At 37.9% G+C, this 24,016-nt stretch overlaps 1 protein-coding gene across 1 annotated transcript in view; it reads left to right on the top strand.

Annotated features, from left to right (window-relative positions):
* The first annotated feature begins 572 nt into the window (after nucleotides 1–572).
* The window catches only part of TMEM232 (transmembrane protein 232), a 384,954-nt gene continuing 361,510 nt past the window's right edge, over nucleotides 573–24,016 (top strand). Inside the window, exon 1 of the mRNA XM_037800742.1 lies at nucleotides 573–592. The gene's annotated coding sequence lies outside the window, so the exon portion shown is untranslated. The remainder of the gene's footprint in view (nucleotides 593–24,016) is intronic.

Genomic DNA, 24,016 nt, shown 5'->3' with positions numbered 1-24,016 from the left:
ATCTTTTCATCCTCTTCACAGAGTCATTCACAGTGCTAACGTTTTTAATTTTGATGAAGTCCAATTTATTTTCATGATGGATTGTGCATTTGGTTTCATGTCTAAGAACTCTTTGCCTAGCCCTAGGTCCCAATGTAGTGTTAGCATTTTAAATTTAACCTTAAAACTGTAACTAAGCTGTGAATTTGAGCTTTAGTCTCCGCAGAGGAGCAATAGGTAAAGTCTGCACCCAGCTATGAATAGGCTTGGGATGTAAATCCTAAAGGAAACAGTAAATAACTGAGATAAAGAAATAATGAAGTTCTCCAGACCCCTGTTACTTGTTACCCAAGATGATTATCTTTCTTTATCTCCAACGTGTGTAAAAGCCAAGTGAAAAATCACTATGGGGAGGCAGATTTGGGAAGTTTCCTTGCCCTCTTGTTGATGTAAATAAACCTTCTTTTCCTCCACAGTCTGTTTGGTGTGTCTGTGCATTAAGTTGTGCTGAGTGATGAACCCAGATTTGGGGGGACTTCACCTACAATTTGGCACCCAACCTGGGGCCCAGCGTCGGAATGACATGCTGCTCAGTGGATTCCTGGACCCTGAGGTAAGAACTTCAAGAGTCTTGGTTCTGTGGCCGATGGAAATACTTTTCTCTGAGAGCTGGATGAGAGCGTTCCTTTCCCCAGGCATCTAAGATCCCAGCAGCAGCTGTCAGTGGAGGGAAACCGGACTGGTGTGTGAGTGCAGATGTCTGATATGTTTGTACCGGCTCTATTTGATTTGGGTGTTCAGTGGCACACAAATTCCTGCCAAACCTGTAAACAGGATACCACACTTGGAAACTTGTTTTTGGAAAGGGCGCAGCCTCTGGCATAAGGGAAAGTCACTGAAACTTGTTGCCTAGGTATTTGTATTTGGTTCCTATTTTTTTTTTTTTTTTTTTTTTTTTTGGTTTTTGGTTTTTGGTTTCTGTCATGTCTTGTCTTGTTTTGTCTTAAAAGTTGTCTAAAGAATGTTTTAAAAATGGGAAACAACAGGAGTGAAAAACTCTAAGGAAAATAAGAAGGTTGCTCCTTTAGATTGCATTCTTAAGCATTGGGAGCAATTCAGGTGTGAGCCCATGACAAAGAAAAGCATGAAACATTTATGTGAAGTTATTTGGCCTCAGTATGAATTAGAAGATGGCCAAAAATGGCCAGGTCGGACATCAATAGAATATAATGCTATCTTGCAGCTAGATTTAATTTGTAACAGAATGAACAAATGGGATAAAATTCTGTAAGTGCAGTGTTTTATGGTTCTAGCTCAGAATGAAAAGCTACAGAGAAAATGTTTTGGGCACGGTCTGTTACCCACCAGCCAAGCCCCTAGCCTCTTCTTGAGAGCTCCTGAGCTTTCAGCTCAAGAGGAGCTAAAGGATGGTGCCAGTCCCCAGGTTAAGAAAATGCTGTCTGAGGCATTTGAACTCCAGGCTGAGAAAGCAGTGGCCAAGATTCCCAAGTCTGGATTAAAGAGTACTCTGAGCTCCCTACCGGGGCTTTTAAGTCCTGGACTGGGAAAGTGGTGGCCGAGACTTATGGGCCCCGGGTTGGAGAACGCCTGAGGCTCCTACCAGGAAAGTGACAGCTGAAGTCCCGGTGACTCTCGTGTTCCCCCTCCCCTTCCTGCTGGAGTCTGCCATTTCCGCATTCCCCTTTCCCCCCCTGCCAGAGTCTGCACTTCTTCCTGTTCCTCCCCCACTGTCTCCTTGTCGAAGGGCTGAGGACAAGCCCCTGATGCCTTTGAAACCCACCACCCCCCCCCCCCAAAAAAAAACAGCCTTCCCACTTTATATCCTGAGTTACCTATAGGCAGGGTGCTTCTACCTCTGGAGGGCAAAGTCAAGGACAGTTCCCTCTCCTACAAGGGCCAGCGGGAATAGATGACCAGGGCCAACCTGGGGATATATGTATGCGCAAACCCCTTCTCCACCCCAGATCTATACAATTGGAAAATCTGGGTCCCCAGTTAATCAAGAGGATCCCAGGAAAATGGAAAAATTGTTTGACTCAATTTTTGCAATGCATAATCCTAACTGGGCTGACATAAAATCTTTATTAAATGTGCTAGTAACCTCAGAAGAAAGGAGAATTGTAATTGAAAAGGCTCATGATCATGCTGATTCTTTAAGCAATAATAAACCTGGGAAATCCAGAATACATCCCTGGAAGTCTAGCCTTTCCACAAGTAGACCCTCATTGGAACCCAAATGAACAAGTCAACAGGGCAAAATTGGATCATTATAAAGCTTGCATTATTATGGGCCTCCATAATAGGGTGCCTAAACAGAATAACTTAAGTCAAGTTCAAGAAGTTGTCCAAAAGCCTGATGAGAATCCATCAATGTTTTCAGAATGATTATTAAAAGCTTACCGTAAGTTTACCGATACAAGTCCACAAGACCCAATAAATCAGCACAATGCAAATTAGTCCTTTATTTGTCAGAGACACCCTGGCATTCACTAGAAATTGCAAAAGCTAGAAGGATTATGTAAACCAATGTCTGAGCTTGTAGAAATTGCCTTTAAAGTTTTTCATAATTGACAATCTGCCTGTGAAAAACAATAAAAGCAGCATTTCTGGATTCTATTTCATACAGTTTTACTAATTCTTCTATACTCAAAAGTTAGATACAGCTCAATATTTTTTGTACTGTGTATTAGGTTTAGGGATTAAAATTATGATGCCTCATAAAAATGAGTTGGGAAAATTTTCATCTTTATAACTTTTTTTCCTGAATCTGAGTATTTTTTATTTTTTGTGCCCTCAGTTGCTCCCTTTCTCCTTCCTTCCCTTCCTCATTCTCTCTTTATTTGTTACCTAATTGGGCTCAAGGGAGGATTTATTTATCCCTTCTATTTTTAATTTTCTATTTAATAAATTTCATATTTTTCATTTTTCATTCTTTATTCATATATTTTAAAAATTAATTTTGAGTTAGATTTTTTCTCAGTTATTATTAATAATAAAGGCATTTGAAGGCATGTTTTAAACCATTTCATTGTGTATGAAACATTTCATTGCTTTCTAGATGGTTTATAATTTTATTCTTTTTATTTCTTCTTTATTTGTTATGTGCTTCCAAATTTTAAAAATATTAAGCTTTTATTATTAATCTCTAATTTTTGGATTATAGTCAGAGAAAGAGTTTTTTTGTTTTTTTTTAAATAAGCTAAGATTTCTTTGTGGTCAAGTGCATGTGCAATTTATGTAAATATGCCACGGATTGCAAAATATATAATGTCCTTTATATTTTGTGTGTGTGTGTGTGAGTAGGATATAAGATTATATAGAACTACTGAATTAAGGTTATTAATTGAATTATGCAATTCCTCTAGGTCCTTCTTTTTTATGAGGGGTGAGGGCCATTTCTGAGAGTAGTGTATTGAACTCTTCCTCTCAAATTGAATTCTTAATTTGTTCTAATTTCTTCTAAAGATTTTCTTTAATGTATTCAACTGCTATGCTTTGGGGTCACAGAGGTTGTAACAGCTATACTATCTTCATAAATGGCATCTTCTATCATTATGTACACTCATCTTTATCTTGTTTAGTTCTTTAAATATTAAATTCCAAACAGTTTTTATTGTACTTGCACTTCTATTGTTTTCTTCTTTGCTTTCATTTACCTGACATTTCTTTATCCATTCCCTAAATTTCTAATCCATAATGTGTTTAAAGTGTATTTTTCATATAAAGCATGTAACCAATTTGACTATCTTTTCTCTCCTAATTGGAGACATCAGTCTGTTTGCTTTTAGTGTAATGACTGTCACAATGTTTTTATTCATTCCATCTTACTTGATGTTATTTTATTTTATGTACCTTGCGTTATTCTTTCCTCTTTCTCCAGATCCGTTTTTTTTTTTTTTTTTTGCTATTTTGGTGAAATTATTTTTCATTTTATTTATTCCTCATTGGAAATTGTACTTTATTTTTCTGTTCTACTAATGTATACCTTCTTTTTCCCCACTCTCAAAACCATGCCCATTTCTATAATATTATTTGAAAATGAAATACAAATGCATTCTCCTACAATAGAAACTGTTCCCCCTACTTCTTTTCAAACTGCTCTGTTATATGCTTCCAGTGATTTAATTAAGACCCACCCTGAATGGGTGGGGTAACATCTCCATGGAAACTATCCAAAGGTACTGCCCACAATTGATTGAGTCCCATCTCCATGGAAACACTCAATCAATAGGTTCCAACCTAATCAACACTAATATGTCTGCCCCCTCAAAATTGCATCAAAGATGTTTTGGGGGACAAAATACATCCGAACTGGCACACACATGAACAACATACTTGACTCTAGGAGAAAGAGAAGACCTCAACATACAAATTACAAGTAAAGAGATTAAATCAGTCACCAAAACCCCCAAGAAAGAAAAGCCCAGGGCTAGATGGCTTCACAGGTGAATTCTACAATCATTCCAAGAAGAATTGAAACTGATCCTACCCAAACTCTTCCAAAAAAACTGGGGAGGAGGGAACTCTACCTAATTCACTCTATGTAGCCAACATCACCCTAATTCCAAAGCTAGATAAAGATACTACAAGAAAAGAAAATTACAGACCAGTTTCTCTCATGAATATAGATGAAAAAATCCTCAACAGAATACTAGCAAGTCAAATTCAACAGCACATCAAAAGAAGTATACATCATGATCAAGTGGGTTTTATCCCAGGTATGTAAGGGTGGTTCAACATAAGAAAATCAAATTATATAATACATTGCATCAACAAAATAAAGGGGAAAAACCCACATGATCATCTCATATGATGCAAAAAGGCATTTGTCAAAATTCAGTACCCTTTCTTGATAGAAACTCTTTGAAAAGTAGGAATAGAAGGAAACTTCTTCAACATGATAAAGGGCATAGATGAAAAACCCACAGCTCACATTGTATTAATGGTGAAAGACTGAAAACTTTCCCTCTGAGATCTGGAACAAAATAAGGGTGTCCACTGTCACCACTATCATTCATCATTGTAATGGAAGTTCTAGCCAGAGCAAGTAGTCAAGAAAAATAAATAAAATGCATCCAAATTGGAAAGAAAGAAGTAAAACTTTCACTATTTGCAGATGACATGATCCTATATATAGAAAGTCCTGAAAAATATACAACAAAGCCACTAGTACTAATACATAAACTTGGCAAAGTAGTGGGTACAAGATCAACATGCAAAAATCCATAGTGTTTCTACACAGGAGTGTTCAGGTTTGCTAATGATGCATTATGCAAAATACCAGAGGTGGATTGGCTTTTATAAAGGGGGTTTATTTGGTTACAAAGTTAAAGCTAAGGCCATGAAAGTTTCCAAACAAAGGCATCAACAATAGGGTACCTTCACTGAAGGACACTGATGGTGTCCAGAACACCTCTGTCATCTGGGAAGGCACAGACACATGGCTGGCATCAGCTCTGGGATTCTGGTTTCAAAATGGCTTTCTCCTAGGGTGTTTCTCTCTAGGCATCTGGGGGTGTACTATTAGATTCTCCCACACAAATTCTGGACTAGTAAAAGCCTAATTTCAATGGCCATCTCCAAAATGTCTCTCTTGGGTGCTCTGAGGTCCTTCTGTTTGTGAGCTCATTTATAGGACTCCAGTGATTAAATCAAGACCCACTCTGAATGGGCAGGGTCCATATCTGCATGGAAATAATCTAATCAAAGGTATTACCCACAGTTGGATGGGTCACATCTCCATAGAAACATCCAGTCAAGAGGTCACACCCTAATCAAAAAAATTAATCAATCTGCCCCCAAAAGATTGCGTTAAATAATGTCATTTTGGGGGGTATAATACATCCAAACCAGCTCAAGTAGTGTTTTAGTTTGCTAATGCTGCAGAATGCAAAACACCAGAGATAGACTGGCTTTTATAAAAAGGGGGTTTATTTGGCTATACAGTTAAAGTCTTAAGGCCATAAAGTGTCCAAGGTAACACATCAGTAATCAGGTACCTTCACTGGAGGATGGCAAATGGCATCCGGGAAACCTCTGTTAGCTGGGAAGGCACGTGGCTGGCGTCTGCTCCAAAGTTCTGGCTTCAAAACGGCTTTCTCCCAGGACATTCCTCTCTAGCAAGCTTGCTCTTCTTCAAAATGTCACTCACAGCCGCACTCCGTTCCCTCTCTTTGAGTCAGCACGTTTATATGGCTCTACTGATCAAGGCCCACCCTGAATGGGTGGGGCCACGCCTCCATGGAAATATCCCATCAGTTATCATCTGCAGTTGGGTGGGGCGCATCTCCATGCAAACAACCTAATTCAAACATTCCAACTTAATCCCCACTATTCTGTCTGCCCCACCAGTTTGCATCAAAGAATATGGCTTTTTCTGGGGGACATAATACATTCAAACCGGCACATTCCACCCCCTGGACCCCAGAAAAACATATTCTTTCCAAATACAAAATACATTCATCCCACAATACCACAGAAACTTAAATCATTTCAGTAACAATAGTTAAGTACAAGATCCTATCAAAATCAATTACAGATGTGGTGGGTCCTAAGGCATACTTTTCCTTTAGCTTTGGATCTGAGGACTTAGAACAAGTTATATGCTTCCAATATACAAAGGAGGGACGTTCATAGGATAAACATTCCCATTGCCATAAGGAGAAAGAGTAAGGAAAACAGGGTTAACAGGACCAAAACAGTTCCCAAAACCTGCAGGACAAACTCCATTAGATTTCAAAGTCTAAGAGTCATTACCAGAATGATGTTGCATCCTTGGGGCTTGAGAGAGTGGCAGTCTAACCCTTCCTAAGGGCCTTTGCGGCAGCCTTTGTTCTCCAAGTGCTTGGGTGACTGCTCCAACATATCCATACATTGGGGAGACCACCTTCTCGGCCCCACACTCCTCAAACCTCGGGGCAGCTCCCGGATTCCCTTCCATCTCCGGGGCACACGCTCAACCCCTTCAGAACAGTGTGGTGGCAGCCAGGCTCTCCCCAATTCCCTGGGAATGTGCTCCACTCTCTTTGGGACCTCAGATGGCAAAACTCTTCCAGAGCATCGAGGCGGAAAGCCCGCCCTCGACCTCCAGGTCAAACTCACCCTTTCCATGCATATGGCTGCTGCGCTCTCCCAGCCCGAGACCTCCTGACTCCAGACCTCCACTTCCATGGCTCTGTCTTTGAAGAAATTTTTCCTTCAGTTTGTTCCTTGTCTGTCTCCTCCAGTCCGGACTGGCAATGGCTCCATCTATAAAGATCTCGCAAAAATTCTGTTGGCTTTGCGTGAAGCACACAGGGGTCAAAGCCATTAGACAATAGGACTTTCCACAAATCCTTTCTGGATAATTCCATCTCCAATCTTGGCTTGTACTGAAATGGCGGCTGGGTTCCGTGTTTGGTTACATCCTCATGTTGGGCTGTAGCTTCTGGGATTCCACCCCCTGGAAGCTCGTAATTTTCCAAGCCATCAGCTTCTGGTTTCTTTGAACCCAAAAGTTCAGTTCTAAGTTTATCTCTCTCTGCTCGCATTTTACTATAAGCTGCAAGGAGAAGCCAGGATACATCCTCCACACGTAGTCTGGAGATCTCCTCAGCTAAGTATTCCAGGTTGTTGCTTTCAAATTCCTCCTTCCATCTGACACCAGGACTCAATTTTGCCAAATTCTCTGCCACTTTAAAACAAGGATCACCTTTCTTGCAGTTTGCAACAACACTTTCATCATTTCTGCTCAAGTCCTCATCAGAAGTATCTTTAGAGTCCATATTTTCATAAACAGTCTCTTTAAAGCAGTTTTGGCCTTTTCTATCAAGCTCCTCACAATTCTTCCAGAATCTTCCCCTTATCTATTTAAAAAGCCATTCCAACATGTTTGGTGTTTGCAAACTCAGCAGCCAAAGCACCCCACTTCTCTGGTACCAAAATCTGTTTTAGTAGTTTGCTAATGCTGCGGAATGCAAAACACCAGAGATGGACTGGCTTTTATAAAAAGGGGGTTTATTTGGCTATACAGTTACAGTCTTAAGGCCATAAAGTGTCCAAGGTAACACATCAGTAATCAGGTACCTTCACTGGAGGATGGCAAATGGCATCCGGGAAACCTCTGTTAGCTGGGAAGGCATGTGGCTGGCGTCTGCTCCAAAGTTCTGGCTTCAAAACGGCTTTCTCCCAGGACATTCCTCTCTAGCAAGCTTGCTCCTCTTCAAAACGTCACTCACAGCTGCACTCCGTTCCATCTCTTTGAGTCAGCATGTTTATATGGCTCTACTGATCAAGGCCCACCCTGAATGGGTGGGGCCACGCCTCCATGGAAATATCCCATCAGTTATCATCTACAGTTGGGTGGGGCGCATCTCCATGCAAACAACCTAATTCAAACATTCCAATTTAATCCCCACTATTCTGTCTGCCCCACAAGTTTGCATCAAAGAATATAGCTTTTTCTGGGGGACATAATACATTCAAACCGTCACAAGTAGTAATGATAAATTTGAGGAGAAAATCAAGAAAAAATTCCATTTACAATAGCAACTAAGAAATTAAATCCAGAATAAATCTAATTAAGGATGAAAAAGGTTTGTACATAGTAAACTACAAAACATGCTAAAAGAAACTAAAGAAGACCTAAATAAACGTATTCATGGATTGGAAGACTAAACATCTTTAAGATGTCAGTTCTACCCAAAATGAGTTACAGATTCAATGCACTCCCAAGCAAAACTCCAACAGCCTACTTTGCAGAAATAGAAAAGCCAATTATCAAATTTGTATGGAAGGGTAAGGCACCCTAGATAGCCAAAAACATCTTGAAAAAGAATGATGTTGGAGGACTCACACTTCCTGACTTTAAAGCATATCACAAAGCTACAGAGCTGAAAACAGCATGGAATCCTTTGTGTGGAGTTTGCATTATTTTTGCAACTGTCCTGGAAGTTTGAAATTATTTTAAAATAAAAAGTTTAATATATTTAAAAATGTGGTTTTATATGTAATGTACACATTCTATTTTATATTTGTTACATATCACCACCTAACATTTTGTATATTTCAGTCATTTATCTTGCTTTTTGCATCTTGCATCTTACCAGAAGGTAAGACCCAGGAGGATGGCAGAGATTTCTTTCTAACCTGTTCACTGCTGTATCCCCCAGCACCTAGCACATAGTGGGGACTCAGTGAATATTACTTGAATGAATGAATGTGTTTCAAAGTGGAGGTATTTTTTTCTTTCTTTTGCCTTTACATATTTTCCAAATGTTTTATAATAAATATGTATTAATCTAACATTGAGAAATGGAAGTAAGTGTCCTTAGCTTTTATTTTTCTTTCCCTTCCTTCCTTCCTTCTCTCTCTCTCCCTCCCTCTCCTCCTCCACCTCCTCCTCTTTCTCCTTCTTCCTTCTTCCTTCTTCTTTTTCCTTCTCATTCTCTCTCTCTCTAGTGGAATGTACCATGTTTTCTACCCAAAACTTGATCTGAGGTTGGGCTTTGTTGCTTATATTATCTGAATGGTTTTAGGCAAATCAATTAACATCCCTGTTCTAGTTTGCTAATGCTGCTGGAATGCAAAACACCAGAGATGGATTGCTTTTATAAAAGGGGGTTTATTTGGTTACACAGTTAGTCTTAAGTCCATAAAGTGTCCAAGGTAACACATCAGTAATCTAGTACCTTCAGTGAAGGATGGCCAATGGTGTCTGGAAAACCTCTGTTAGCTGGGAAGGCACATGGCTGCTGTCTGCTCCAAGGTTCTGGTTTCAAAATGGCTTTCTCCCAGGATGTTCCTCTCTAGGCTGCAGTTCCTCAAAAATGTCACTCTCAGTTTCCCTTGGGGTATTTGTCCTCTCTTAGCTTCTCCAGAGCAAGAGTCTGCTTTCAGTGGCCATCTTCAAACTGTCTTTCATCTGCAGCTCCTGTGCTTTCTTCGAAGTGTCTCTCTTGGCTGTAGCTCCTCTTCAAAATATCACTCTCAGCTGCACTGAGTTCCTTATGGTTGTCAGCTCATTTATATGGCTCCAGTGATTTAATTTAGACCCACCCTGAATGGGCAGGCCAACACCTCCATGGAAATTATCCAATCAGAGTCATCACCAACAGTTGGATGGGGTGCAAAGAATTACAATCTAATTAACACTGATAGGTCAGCCCACACAAGATTCCTTCAAAGATAATGGTGTTTGGGAGGACATAATACATTCAAACTGGCACTATCCCTAAGACTCAATTTCCTCCTATTAAGTAGGAATAATAAAAAGCACCTTCTCATATTGCACGGTGGTTAGGCATATTAAATATGATAATGCATGTAAAAGGTCTTTGTAACACAGATAGGAGTCATGCATGCCACATATCTGATTGGAATTTTCATCTGGTGCATATTGGTGACAATCATAGGGGCAGGCTGAAATGGAAATGATTAGAGGAGGGTTTATGGTGTGGAGTATGGTATTTGCTTTTCCTTTTGCCCAGAATGTTCTTTCCCAGGATATTCATAAGACTCATTCCCTCACTTCATTCTGGTCTCTGTTCATGTGTCATCTCCTCAGAGAGAACTTCTTTCATATAGCAGCCCCTGTCAAACTTCACCACTGTACTCTGCTTTGGATTTTTCCAAAGCACTTATTGCTTTTTAACATATTGTGGGCATTTTTAATTGCCCTCCTCTTCTATTTTACTATAAAATTCCATGACAGACCTAATTTTTAACTCACTGCATGTGCTGGTTTGGATGTATTATGTCCCCCCAAATGCCATTATCTTTGATGCAGTCTTGTGGGAGCAGATGTATTAGTGTTGATTAGATTGGAATCCTTTGATTGAGTGTTTCCATGGAGATGTGACTCAATCAAATGTGAGTGAAACATTTGATTGGATAATTTCCATAGAGGTGTTACCCCAGCCATTCAGGGTGGGTGTTAATTGGATCACTGGAGTAGTATAAAGGAATTCACAGACAGAGGGACTCAGAGCAACTGAGAGTGATATTTTGAAGAGGAGCCACAGCCTAGAGAGGAACGTCCTGGGAGAAAGCCATTTTGAACCCAGAACTCTGGAGCAGACGCCAGCCATGTGCCAGCTAACAGAGGTTTTCTGGACACCATTGGCCATCCTCCAGTGAAGGTATCTGATTGTTGATGACTTACCTTAGACACTTTGTGGCCTTAAGACTGTAACTGTAACCAAATAAGCCCCCTTTATAAAAGCCAATCCATTTCTGATATTTTGCATAATGGCAGCATTAGCAAACTGGAACACTGCCAGATCAGTGTTGCCTAGCATAGGTGCACAGCATAACGAGAGAGCCATCAGCAATTATTTATCAAATAAATAAATTAATAGTTGGTATTGGAAAAACTATCACTAACTATTGTATAAATTTAATTTCTGTCAATTATTCAAATAATGTAGTCAGTCTTTCAAAGACATAGTTGGGGGAAAAACAAAAATTAACAATTTTTAAGAAAATGGAGTTCTTCAAAATTGAACTTCAATATTAGATTTAAAAATAAATAACCATTTATTAATTGAGAAATATTTTTGGTTTGTCTTTTCATACACTTTTATAATTTTCAATGAAATCCATTGTTCAAAATAGGGCAAAGTTATTTTCTTTTTACATCTTTGCAAGAATTTTTCTTATTAGATAATATATAGACTACATATCTTGTTTACTGCATGTTATGAAGATACTTCTTTCTCAGGCTTCTGCCATTTTCATGCTACCTTCATACTTTTTGGCTATAACTACATGCCTACCACATGTGATGTTTTATCTCTCTTTAAATCTACCTTAAACAATTCTATTATTTTTAACTTAGCCTTTTCCTAAGTATTAATTTACATGAATTCATGTTTTATTTATTAGATATAGTTTTAAAATATAAAATAAGGTAAATATGTGTTCATTAAAGCAAAAAAAAGCCCATCTATGTTCTCCCCAAATCATGTCTAGGATACCCAGCGCAACAGAGTTGGTGACACAGTGATGTGGAGTCAGGAAATCTGGATTGTAGCAGCAAATAACATTAAGCACATCCATGAAGCTCTCAGAGACTTGATTTCTTCATGTGGAAAATGAAAGGGTGAAATGGATGGTCTCAAAGTTCTTGTTCTTCTCACAGTCTATTTTTCCTCTGAGAATGATGACTGAATCTGGGAAGGTTTCCCAGGAAAAGTCTCAGCTTTTTTCCTGGCACTCTAACTCATACATGAGTAAGTTAATGACATCACTGGGTCTTTTCTTACCACTTACATGCTAGAAAATGAGAAAACAGGAGCTGTGTTTTGGAATTCTAACCAGATCACATAAGGATTAAGTCCAGGTTTGCATATGAAGCAATTATCTATTAGTCCTACAATATACTTCATTTCCCTGGAAATTGCCTTTTACTTTTGGGGGGTTGAATTATCAGATGAGCATCTTCCATTTTATTTTCCCTTCTAGGTAAGAATAACCTAATTTTAATAAAGTGTTCTCAGTGAGAACTTTCTGGAGATACATATCCAAATTCAAGCAGCCAACAAGGACCATTACATGGGTGGCAAAAATTGTGCTAAATGCCATCAGTTCAGAGACCCCATTTCCAAGGCTTACACTCTACTGAGGGAGACATGGCCTCAACAAGTAGATCCCAATTACTGCAAAGGTTGTTAGTAGTACTAATACATTTAAACCACACACCTTGGTACGCTATTTCTATTTTATATACTAGGCAAAATGATATGCTATCACTGGATGTGCATAAATTTCTATTTTTACAAACATTATCAATTAATTTTCACAATTTTTTATGTATGCTCAGTCACCATTATCCCCTTTTATAATTAAAGATTGACAAAAGAACACTGAAAGGCCCAAGATAACTATGGGGAATCTTGGTTTTCATTGGTGTCCCTGGGCCCTATGGGTATAATTACCTTTTTTCCAGAAAAAAAATGATAAAGAGTATAAAATCTGAAAATCAAAAATATATTCATAGGTTAAATAAAGGGGAATATTTGAAATGAAAACTGTCCTAGGTAATCCTAGTTAAATGGTTACTACCTATGAAAAGAAGTGCATCAAGTTCCTCAGTTTCTTTGTTGATAAGTTGGGCCCCTTTTCATTACCTAACTTACCAAAACATATTGAAAATAGCTTAAGGAAAAACAAAGTAATTTATTGGGTCACGTAACAGAGAAGTCCATGGGTAGAGCTGGTGCTAAGGCAGGCTAAGTTCAGAGACTCAAATATTATCAGGATTTTTTTTTTCTCTCTTTCCCCCCCTCCCCCCCACCCCATACACACATGCACACAGGCACACCCCAAACACAAACACTGATTTTCACTCTCAGGCAAATTATCTCTGTGTAGTAGCTGTACTGTAGCTGAAGCTTACATATACCCTTACCTTTAGCAAGGCCATTAGACGTTGATTTTCTTTATATATACATAGATAAAATTCGTGGAGCGTGTTGTTTGCACCAACTTAGAACCGGCGCTCTTCCTTAAACTGATTTGTGTGGCCAGATGATCATGGATGGTGTAAGCCTTCAAACCAGGGATATGTGTGTGTGGGTGGAGTGGGTGGGTACGTTCTGTCTCTACCCCAACCACATGCACTGAAAGAAAGGAGGGGAAGCATCTCCAAAAGAACATCAGGGAGCTTTTAGCAGAGAAACGAGAATGGGTGCTGTAAAATAAAATAAATAAAATAAGATATCCACTAGGCTTTTGTTCAGTCAGTCACTGAGGGTGAGCATAATGCCTCCAAGCAGTTACATCTTCAAAGGAGAAAACTAAACCTCAGAAAACATTAGGCAGATCATAGAAAGTTACTGAGAATATAGTACTATATTATATTACATAGAATTTTTATCTTCATACTTAACTAGTCTGTTAAAAACACTAAAAAGTGGTAACTTGTTAGCTATTAAAAAGAGTGGTTTCACTCTGTAACTGCCCAAAGGACTCTGTGTGGACTCTGCTGTGAGCTGCCCTATAGAAATGGCGCCAAGAGAGCAGGGACCAGCCTCCAAGGGAAGAACTTAGTCCTTCAAGACAGGAAGAGCTGCTGTTGCCTGAGTCTTGTGGCAGTGGGACTTCTTTACAGTGAGAGCCATTACTCAGAAGAGCCATTGCAGATGGAGACAGCTGTTGGGGGCCTGTGCCAAGATTCGCTGACAAGAGCCATTGTCAAGAGGAACTGCTGGAAATCAACTTTGGGAGCAGAAAGCATTGTTAATGGCCTCAGGCCTCTTCACCACACCATATTAAATGGCCATAAGATTGTTATTCATAAGATTGTTATATACACACATATAGGCTCATATATACGTACATACATATATATATACACATATATAAATATATATCAGTATACTGTGCACTGAAGTATTGAGTTCATTCCTTTCATCACTCGTTAGGTTCATACTTATGTAACTTCTCTATGTAGATGAAATAAATGTACTTCTGGTGTTATTGCCATCTAGTGGAGGAAAGAAGTTTTAAATAAGTTTAGAATGCAAGGTAACAAGAATAGTTGCTAAATGTTATCTGTGAGACACAGAGGAGGAAGAAACAGTCTTGTCTGAAGGACTTAGTCAGGACTTCACTGAAGATAGCACATTTCATCTGAATCTTACCCAATGGAAGGTCCAGATTTCTGACAGGAGTACAAACCTGCTATAGAATTGGAAATCAGTCTTCATATTGCAAAGTGTCACCTATGAAAAGATGCTTGCATACATCACAACAACTTAAAGAAATAAGGTATCTAGCTCTACAAAGGTATATAGGTTAAGTGCCAGGTGTGTATTTTGGTAAATGTATTTATTGTACTAAAAGAATATTTGAATATGTGTGTTATGTACTTTACAACACATGTTATTTTCCCACAGAGTTTTATATAATCCCATCCTAGGTAATTTGAGTTAAAACTGATAAATAGAACTGGTTTTTTATCTTTTACTTGTCTAAGTCTTATTCTCTCTCACTATCTTTTATCTAGATGTCTTCTCTAGAAGTTTATAGCAAGCAGGTGATACATGGTCCCATTGTCTTGTTATCATTTAAGAAATTATTATTGAATCGTAATGAATAACAATAGCTGAAAGTTTGTTAAGTCACAGGTACTATACTAAGTAATTCAAAGGCATTGAGTCATTTAATCATCTTACAAATTTTGTGAGGAATGTAGCATTAATGATCCCATTTAATAGTGAAGAGACTGAGGTTTAGCGATTTTAAACAAGTATCACACAGCTAGTGGGTGGAGGCCTAACCAAACTCTCTAATTTCAAGTGATTTCAGTACTAAAATAAAGGTATTAGGAATCAAAATAACCCTAAAGATGCTTGTCTTCAGATGACTATTTTATTAGATCATAGTTTCTTAGATCAAGGGAAATAATTTTGTTCCCCCCAATATTTTTTTCTAATTCATAAAATGATGCTGTATGTCTCAGTATCATTATAAGACACATACCTTCTTTATCCCCAAACATAGAAAGACAAGACTAAAATCAAGGTCATGCATAAATGTTTTAAATAGCTCATAAATCAGTATAGTACAGTTCCCAGATAACCAAATACCAGGTAGTTCTCTAGTAGAGCAGGTGCATTCTTGAATGTGGAAGGCAGGCCATCTTGACTGGTAGTTTATAAGCCTTTAAAATAGCTTATTAAATTCTTCCAGTCAATCTCCAAACTCATAAAGTTTATAAGCTCGAAGTGTCCTTCCAAAACAATGAGAAACTGTGGAGACAGAATCCCATCTCACTCCTAAATGCTTCTTTTAACATGCCATAAAACTATATACAGCTTTTTTTTTTTTATCAAGTGGCTGATGCATGGAAATTAGATGGGATACCTGCCAGATAGGACCTGAACTATACATGACAGTTTATCTGGCTTAATAAAGTACCTCATAAATTAATAATGGTACAGTTGATGCAACAGCTGGTCGCTCTCATTACAACTCTTATTCTTATATTGGACCTTGCCACCTAGAGTTAAACTTTTGAATGCTTTCAGTATTCTTCATTTAGCTGGCCACAAACCAACTGTTGGATAGAAATGGGAAGCAGAAGTACAGTAGATTAATGATGAGAGTCATGGAGGTAGAAATATGAATTTTGGAGGTCAAGTTCTTGTTTGGCTGACTTGCTGTGTGGTATTAGACAGACACTAAGCCTATCTAGACCTATCAGATGTGAAACCTGAAAGAGGAAATGATGATCCCTTCCATAAGTACCTTTTATAAGTATGGTGAGACTAAAGCATGATGTTTAAAGTGACAAGACATTACAGTTATAAGTTGTTAAATTTTTCGTTTGCAATTCGCCATAAATAACTGCAATTGATACTTCTTTCTGATCAGTGCAGTCTCTCCAAAAATTTGTTGTAAAATCATTAGCTAACAGTATTGGTTATCTTTTGCTATGCAACAAATCATCACAAAGCTTAGCAGCTTAAAACAGCAAACAAACAAGTAGTATCACACATAGTTCCTGAGGGTTAGGAATCTGGGAACAGCTTAGCCATTCTGATTCTGGCTCCAAATTTCTCATGAGGTTCCAATCAAGCTGTCTAGCCAGCAAGGCTATAGACATCTCAATTCTTGGCTAGAACTAAAGGATCTGCTTCCATACTCACTTATCTAGTAGTTATCAGCTCTTGGTTCCTCCCCAGCTCTTGGCCAGAGAATTCAGTTCCTCACCACTGGAGCCTTTCCACACTACTGCTTCAAGAGTTGGCAGCTGGCTTCTCTTAGATCCAGTGATCTTGGACAGGCAGAAAAAGAGAGGGATACACAGAGACACAGAGAGAGCAAATGTGTACCCATCATGGAAACCACAGTCTTCCATAACCTAATCTCAGAAGTGATATACCATGTATATGCCAATGGTCACACAGACCAACTGTGGCACAGTGTGGAAGGAGGCTACACAAGAAGGTGAATTCTCAAGGAGGGATCATTGGCAGCCACCTTGAAGGCCACCTAGCACATTAAAGCTGGGAGAAAATTACACAGATTGGCAACTCAGAGTTTGGTCCAGAGGTGAACGTGTTGGGAATGTAGAATCTCAGGTCCAATTAAGACTACTAAATCACAACCTGCACTGTAACAAGTTCCCCTAGTCCCTAGTTTGCACATTAATATGAGAGAACCTGCTGCTAGGATGTGATTTCTACATGTTTCTCTACAAAATTAAAAAAAAAAAAAAATCCTTGGTAATTCTTAATTAGTCCTAGCAGTTTAGACCCTGGGAGTGAAACCAGGATTGTCTTTGGAAGAAATGTCTTATTAAAGGTATTCCCCATCATGACTTTATCACCTCTCATTAAGACATTGTTTTCTTTATATCACCTTGTGTGAGGTGAGGTAAGGCTGGATGCAGGTCAAAAGACAGAGACCAGAAGAGTTTATATGTATGGCTCCAGGAAGATGTTAGGCAACCCTTTGTTCCTATGTATCCATAAGGTGAAAGGAAGTTGTGGTGGCTTATACATCAGTTCTGCCCCAGGAAGGGATTCCATCCCTATGTTGGGGTTACTAGTCACTAAGGGGACAAGACAATCCCTGGGTCTCAGGACTTCCTTCTTTAGGCAAATGTCTGAAAGCACTGCAAATGTCTGTATTCTGGGGATTTGAAATTGACAGAGAACAAAGGGCATATAATCTCTTTTCACTGGTCTTAGTCTATTGGCATTTGAAATTTCCTGCACTGCATTTCAATTTTTAAAAAAGTAATGCCCACCACACAGACCCCATGGACTGTCTTGCAGCTGGATCCCTGAAATGAGAAAAAAATAATGACAATCTCTGAGGGCAAGAAAGGGGGCTCAACACAGCCTCAACTGCAGAATTAATTAACAAATCAATTAACTACTTTTTGGAGCTGGGGGTTCTAGAGAAGGGTTGGGCTCCGGGAATGGGGGGCACATAAAAGTGGGCATCCATTCCCTGGCTCCAAAATGCTTTTTTTTCCCCCTACATTTTGTCCCTTCTCCTTTCTCACTGACTGCTTATCTTTTTGCACTTCAGTAGCCCCCAGCTGGGGAAAGACTTTTAAAACTTCCAGGCTGGGGAAAGGCTTTTAAAAGGGACTTCTTTTTTTTTTTTTTTTTTCCTATTTTCTTTTTTTTCCTTTTTTTTTTTTTTAATTTAAAAGTAACATATGTCATTATTTTCTATCAGGCAACCCAAGTTGAAGGTCTAAGCTAGTTTTGGGGGAAGACAGAGCACCCAGAACTCCTTTGAATTTCAGATTCACTTCTGAAGAAAGTCTCCACCCTAGTCTTTAATTGACAACTCAGGCTGACCAAGGAATTAAGCTGGAGTTGCCCCAAAGAGGAGAGGGGAGAAGGGAATAGTGCCCCTCAGAGACAGCTGGAGTTCCTAGGATTGGGAGAATGGAGGGAGGTTCAGCTCAATTGGCAGCCCTCCTTCTGGGAATGCAGACCCCAGGGGCTGGAATTCAGATTCCAGCTTCAGTCAGCCATGCCCCTGACAGGCTCAGAGTCTGCAGAGAATTAAAGGCACTTCACCTCCTTACACTGGTGGGGGAACTGTGGGCTGGCAAGTGCCACCTGCTGGACAGGATAAGAAAAGCATTTTTTTTAGCCAAAGGAACAGACTAATAGTTCAGCTGAGATACAGGAGTTGAGGCAACTAATGCTAAATCAATTCAATGAGCTGAGGGAAGATATGGTAAAAGAGATAACGGATATAGAGAAGACACTGGATGATCATAAAGAAGAACTTGTAAACTTTAAAAAACAAATGGCAGAATTTATGGGAATGAAGGTCACAATGGAGGAGATGAAAAATACAATGGAGGGACACACAGTATATTTGAATAGGCAGAAGAAAGGATCAGTGAACTGTAATACATGACATTTGAATTCATACACACAAAAGAACAGAAGGTGAAAAAAATGGAAAAATATGAGCAGGGTCTTAGGGAGCTGAGGGACAACATGAATCACATGACTATACATGTTATGGGTATCCCAGAAGGAGAAGAGAGGGGGAAAGGAGCAGAAAGAATAATAGAAGAAATATTCACTGAAAATTTCTCAACTCTTATGAAAGACGGAAAATTAGAGATTTAAGAAGTACAGCATAACCCAAACAGAATAGATTCCAATAGACCTACTCCAAGACACTTACTGCTCAGATTGTCCAATGTCAAAGACAAAGAGAGAATTCTGAAAGCAGCAAGAGAAAAATAATCCATCACATACAAGGGAAGCTCAATAAGACTATATACAGATTTCTCCGCAGAAACCATGGAGGTGAGAAGACAGTGGCATGATATATTTAAGATACTGAAAGAGAAAACCTGCCAACCAAGAATTCTATATCTGGCAAAATTGTCCTTCAAAAATGAGGGAGGGGAAAACCTGATTTGGATAACCAAGGAAACCATGCCTAGACAACAGAAAATTACAACCTACACTAAGAAAAACAAAGTTATGGCCCAGTCAAAGGAACAAACGTACACTTCAACTGAGATACAGGAATTTAAACAATTAATGCTAAATCAATTCAAAAAATTTAGAGAAGATATTGCAAAAGAGATAGAGGCTGTAAAGGAAGCACTGGACATGTATACAGCAGAAATCAAAAGTTCAAAAAAACAACTAGTAGAATCTATGGAAATGAAAGGTACAACACAAGAGATGAAAGACACAATGGAAACATACGACAGCAGATCTCAAGAGGCAGAAGAAAACACTCAGGAACTGGAGAACAAAACACCTGAAAGCCTACACGCAAAGGGGCAGATGGAGAAAAGAATGAAAAAATATGAGCAACGTCTCCGGAAACTCAAGGATGAAACAAAGTACAATAATGTACGTATCATTGGTGTCCCAGAAGGAGAAGAGAAGGGAAAGGGGGAAGAAACAATAATACAGGAAATAATTAATGAAAATTTCCCATCTCTTATGAAAGACATAAAATTACAGATCCGAGAAGCGCAGCGCACTCCAAACAGAAGAGAAATGAATAGACCTATGCCAAGACACTTCATAATCAGATTATCAAATGTCAAAGACAAAGAGAGAATCCTGAAAGCAGCAAGAGAAAAGCTATCCATTACATACAAAGGAAGCTTAATAAGACTATGTGCGGATCTCTCAGCAGAAACCATGGAGGCAAGAAGGAAGTGGTGTGATATGTTTAAGATACTGAAAGAGAAAAACCACCAACCAAGAATCCTGTATCCAGCAAAGCTGTCCTTCAAATATGAGGGAGAGCTCAAAATATTTTCTGACAAACAATGAGAGACTTTGTGAACAAGACACCTGCCCTACAGGAAATACTACAGGGAGCACTAAAGGGTGATAGAAGACAGGAGTGCATGGTTTGGAACACAATTTTGGGAGATGGTAGCACAATAATGTAAGTACACTGAACAAAGGTAACTATGAATACGGTTGAGAGAGGAAGGTGGGGAGCATGTGAGACACCACAACAAAGGAGGAAAGATAAAGACTGGGACTGTGTAACTTGGTGAAATCTAGAGTATTCAACAATTGTGATAAAATGTACAAATATGTTCTTTTACGAGGGAGAACAAGCAAATGTCAACCTTGCAAGGTGTTAAAAATGGGGAGGCATTGGGGGAGGGATGCAATCAGCATAAACTAGAGCCTGTAACTAATAGAATCATTGTATTATGCTTCCTTTAATGTAACAAAGGTGATATACCAAGGTGAATGCAGATAAGAGGGAGGGATAGGGGAGGCATGTTAGACACTTGACATTGGTGGTATTGTCTGATTCTTTATTCTACTTTGATTTAAGGTTATTTTTCCTTTTGCTGCTTCCTAGCTGTCTTTTTTTTTCCTCTTTCTTTTTCCTCTCTACCTTCTTTGACTCTCCCTCCTGCCTTGTGGAAGAAATGTAGATGCTCTTATATAGATAATGGTGAAGGTGGTGAATACATAAATGTATGACCATGCAGAAAACCATCGATTATTTACTTGGGATGGAATGTATGGTGAGTGAACAAAACCATATTAAAAAAAAAATGGGTTGATGACAAAACCTCGAGGGCAATACACTGAGTGAAATAAGCCAGACACATTAGGACAATTATTGCAGGGTCTCACTGATAGGAACTAATTATAATATGTAAACTCATAGACATGAAATATAAGGTACCAAGATATAGGACGAGGCTTAAGAATGGGGAGTGGTTGCTTAGTATGAGCAGAATGTTCAATTAGGATGAACTTAAATGTTTGGAAATGAACAGGGGTGTTGGTAGCAAGATGTGAGAATAACTAACAGTGCTGGATGGTGTGTGAATGAGGAGGAAAGGGGAAGCTCAGAGTCATATATGTCACTAGAAGGAAAGTTGGAGGTCAAAAGATGGGAATGTATAAAACTGAATCCTATGGTGGGCAATGTCCATGATCAACTGTACAAATACTAGAAATCACTTCCATGAACCAGAACAAATGTATGATGATACAATTAGAAGTTAATAATAGAGGGGCATATAGGGAAAAACTATTTACCTATTACAAACTTAATAATAGAGGGGCATATAGGGAAGTACTATATACCTGTTACAAACTATATACTACAGTTAGTAGTATTTCAACATTTTTTCATAAACAGTAACAAATGTACTATATCAATACTAGGAGTCAACAATTGAGGGGGGTTGGTTAGTAATAGGGGAGGATTAGAATTTCCTTTTCTTTTTTTCTTTTTTCATCTTTCACTTTATTTCTTGTCTGGAGTAATGAAAAGTTTCTAAAAATTGAACAAAAATTAAGTGTGATGGATGCACAGCTGTATGAGGGTACCCAGGGGCAAGTGATTGTACACTTTGGATCTTTGGATAATTGTATGGTATCTGAACAATCTCAATAAAAAAGAAAAAAAAAAAAAGAAAAAAAAAGATTCTGGAAGCTTCCAGGGAAAGGGTTAGGTTAAAAACAAACAAACAAAAAACCTGGAACATATGAGGAATCTGATTTCTCATCTACTAATAAAAATATCAATCATCTGTGAAAGCTAACTAGATATAAATATTTTCAGTATCTAAGGACTCAGATATTTTACATTTTAGTGCCATAGCCTAGGAAGATCTTTCAGGGTGGGCTTCAGAAACAAACAAAACAAAAACAAAAGCAAAACAAAATGACAAAAAAAAAACCTTGTATGCAAATTAAGCAAAATGAGATTATAGGAAAATTGAAGAAAATGTAGGAAACCTCTGAATGGGAAATGAAATTCTAGTGCAAACTGTTACAGGGATTAATTGAGAAAAACAGAAAGTAGAACAGAATGATAAGCATGAATTAAAATTTGAAAAACTTGAGGGTAAAATCAGTGCAAGTAATTATAAACATGGTCAATACAAACTCCAGGAATGACAGAAACTGAGTGATTTTTTTCTCAAATGTGATAAAAAGGAAAATGATTTTTACCAATTGAGGAAATCCCCTTAACCTAACATTCTCCCTCAAGTGACATTTGGATTGTGACTTTGGAAACCAACCATAGCAGGTGGAATTTCCATTTGTCTCTCATTATACAATATTTATACGATCATGATAATGCAAATGTTGGTCACTAATTTACAATTTTGAATCAATCAATAGGCCAGTGAAAGAAGACGCTGTACATAAAAGATGAATAAAAATCTAAAAACTGTGAAAATGTGATAGTGTGGCTGATAGGAAGTAGAATGAAGAGAAAATTTGGCATAGGAGAAAGGTCATTAATATTTATATTTTAAGTATGGAAACCAAATAAAATGCTAAAAATTAAGTTGAGGTTTAATTGCATTGTTTATGTTAAAGATAACTGATAGAAAAAGCAAAATAATAAATCAATTTTCAGATAAGACATGGAAGGGGATGTGTATGTGCTAAATATATATATTTCATACAGAAGGATCAATAAATGTTACATAAAATTGAAAAATACAAAATGAATTTAAATGATATTATACATTGTCATGGAGGGGAAAAACTAACAAATAAAACATGTGAAAAAAAAATTTCTCCAGAGAGTAGACCTGGAATAGGTATTGGTATAAAGCTGCTCATTTTCCTTTTAAGTTCTTCTTTATTATGTATTTTTTTATCATGTACATATATTATTGATTAAAACAATATTGAAAAAATTACAATCCTGTCTACTTACAATTCCCAGTGATTTGTAATCTAAAGATGCTTTAACATGAAATACTATGAAAACATTAAGATGAAGCAATTTATCAAACTGGAACCATACATTTAAACTTTTCAAGAAATTTTTGTGGGTAAAATATATTATTTTTCCTTGCTTTATATTGCTGAGTTTACAAATGTTTCTCTCCCAAAGCTCTTTGTTTCCATCTAGAAACTGGGCTAGCAGCTGCATCTATTTGCAAGCTTGCATCATGTGAATTATAAGTATATAAAATAATTGGCCTTCAATTAGACTAATTTCCAACCAAGTAGATTGTTGTGCCTTGATTATGCATTCATAGTCTCAATAGCCATACTCCCAAATAAAATTTGCTCTTAATTTAATTAACTATATCTTTTACTTAGAAACACTTTGTTTTGTTTAAAAAGATGGCTTTACTAAAGTACCATAAAAATACAAATTACATTTCATTGGGAATGCACAATTTACAGTAAGATTTAAATAATTTTATCATCAAAGTATAGTAATGTTCATTTCTAATAGTTAAGGTTAAGAATCTCATAGCTTTCTGTACTTACTTCTTCAATAAAAAGTCATCACCAAGTAAAAAAAAAAAATGAGGGAGAGATTAAAATATTTTCAGACAAAAAGATACTGAGAGAGTTTGTGAATAAGAGACCAGCGGTACAAGAAATACTAAAGGGAGTGCTACAGGCTGATAGGAAAAGACAGGAGAGAGAGGGTTGGAGAAGAGTGTAGAAATGAAGATTATCAGGAAGGATAAAAGGAGAGAGGGGAAAAAATAAGATATGACATATAAAATCCAAAAGACAAAATGGTAGAAGAAAGTACTGCCATTATAATTATAACACTA

This window comes from Choloepus didactylus, chromosome 13 (assembly GCF_015220235.1).
Source record: "Choloepus didactylus isolate mChoDid1 chromosome 13, mChoDid1.pri, whole genome shotgun sequence".
NCBI classification, from domain to species: Eukaryota; Metazoa; Chordata; class Mammalia; order Pilosa; family Megalonychidae; genus Choloepus; species Choloepus didactylus.
The sequence above is the reverse complement of the archived record's forward strand: the minus strand, read 5'-3'. Positions and strand labels throughout refer to the sequence as shown.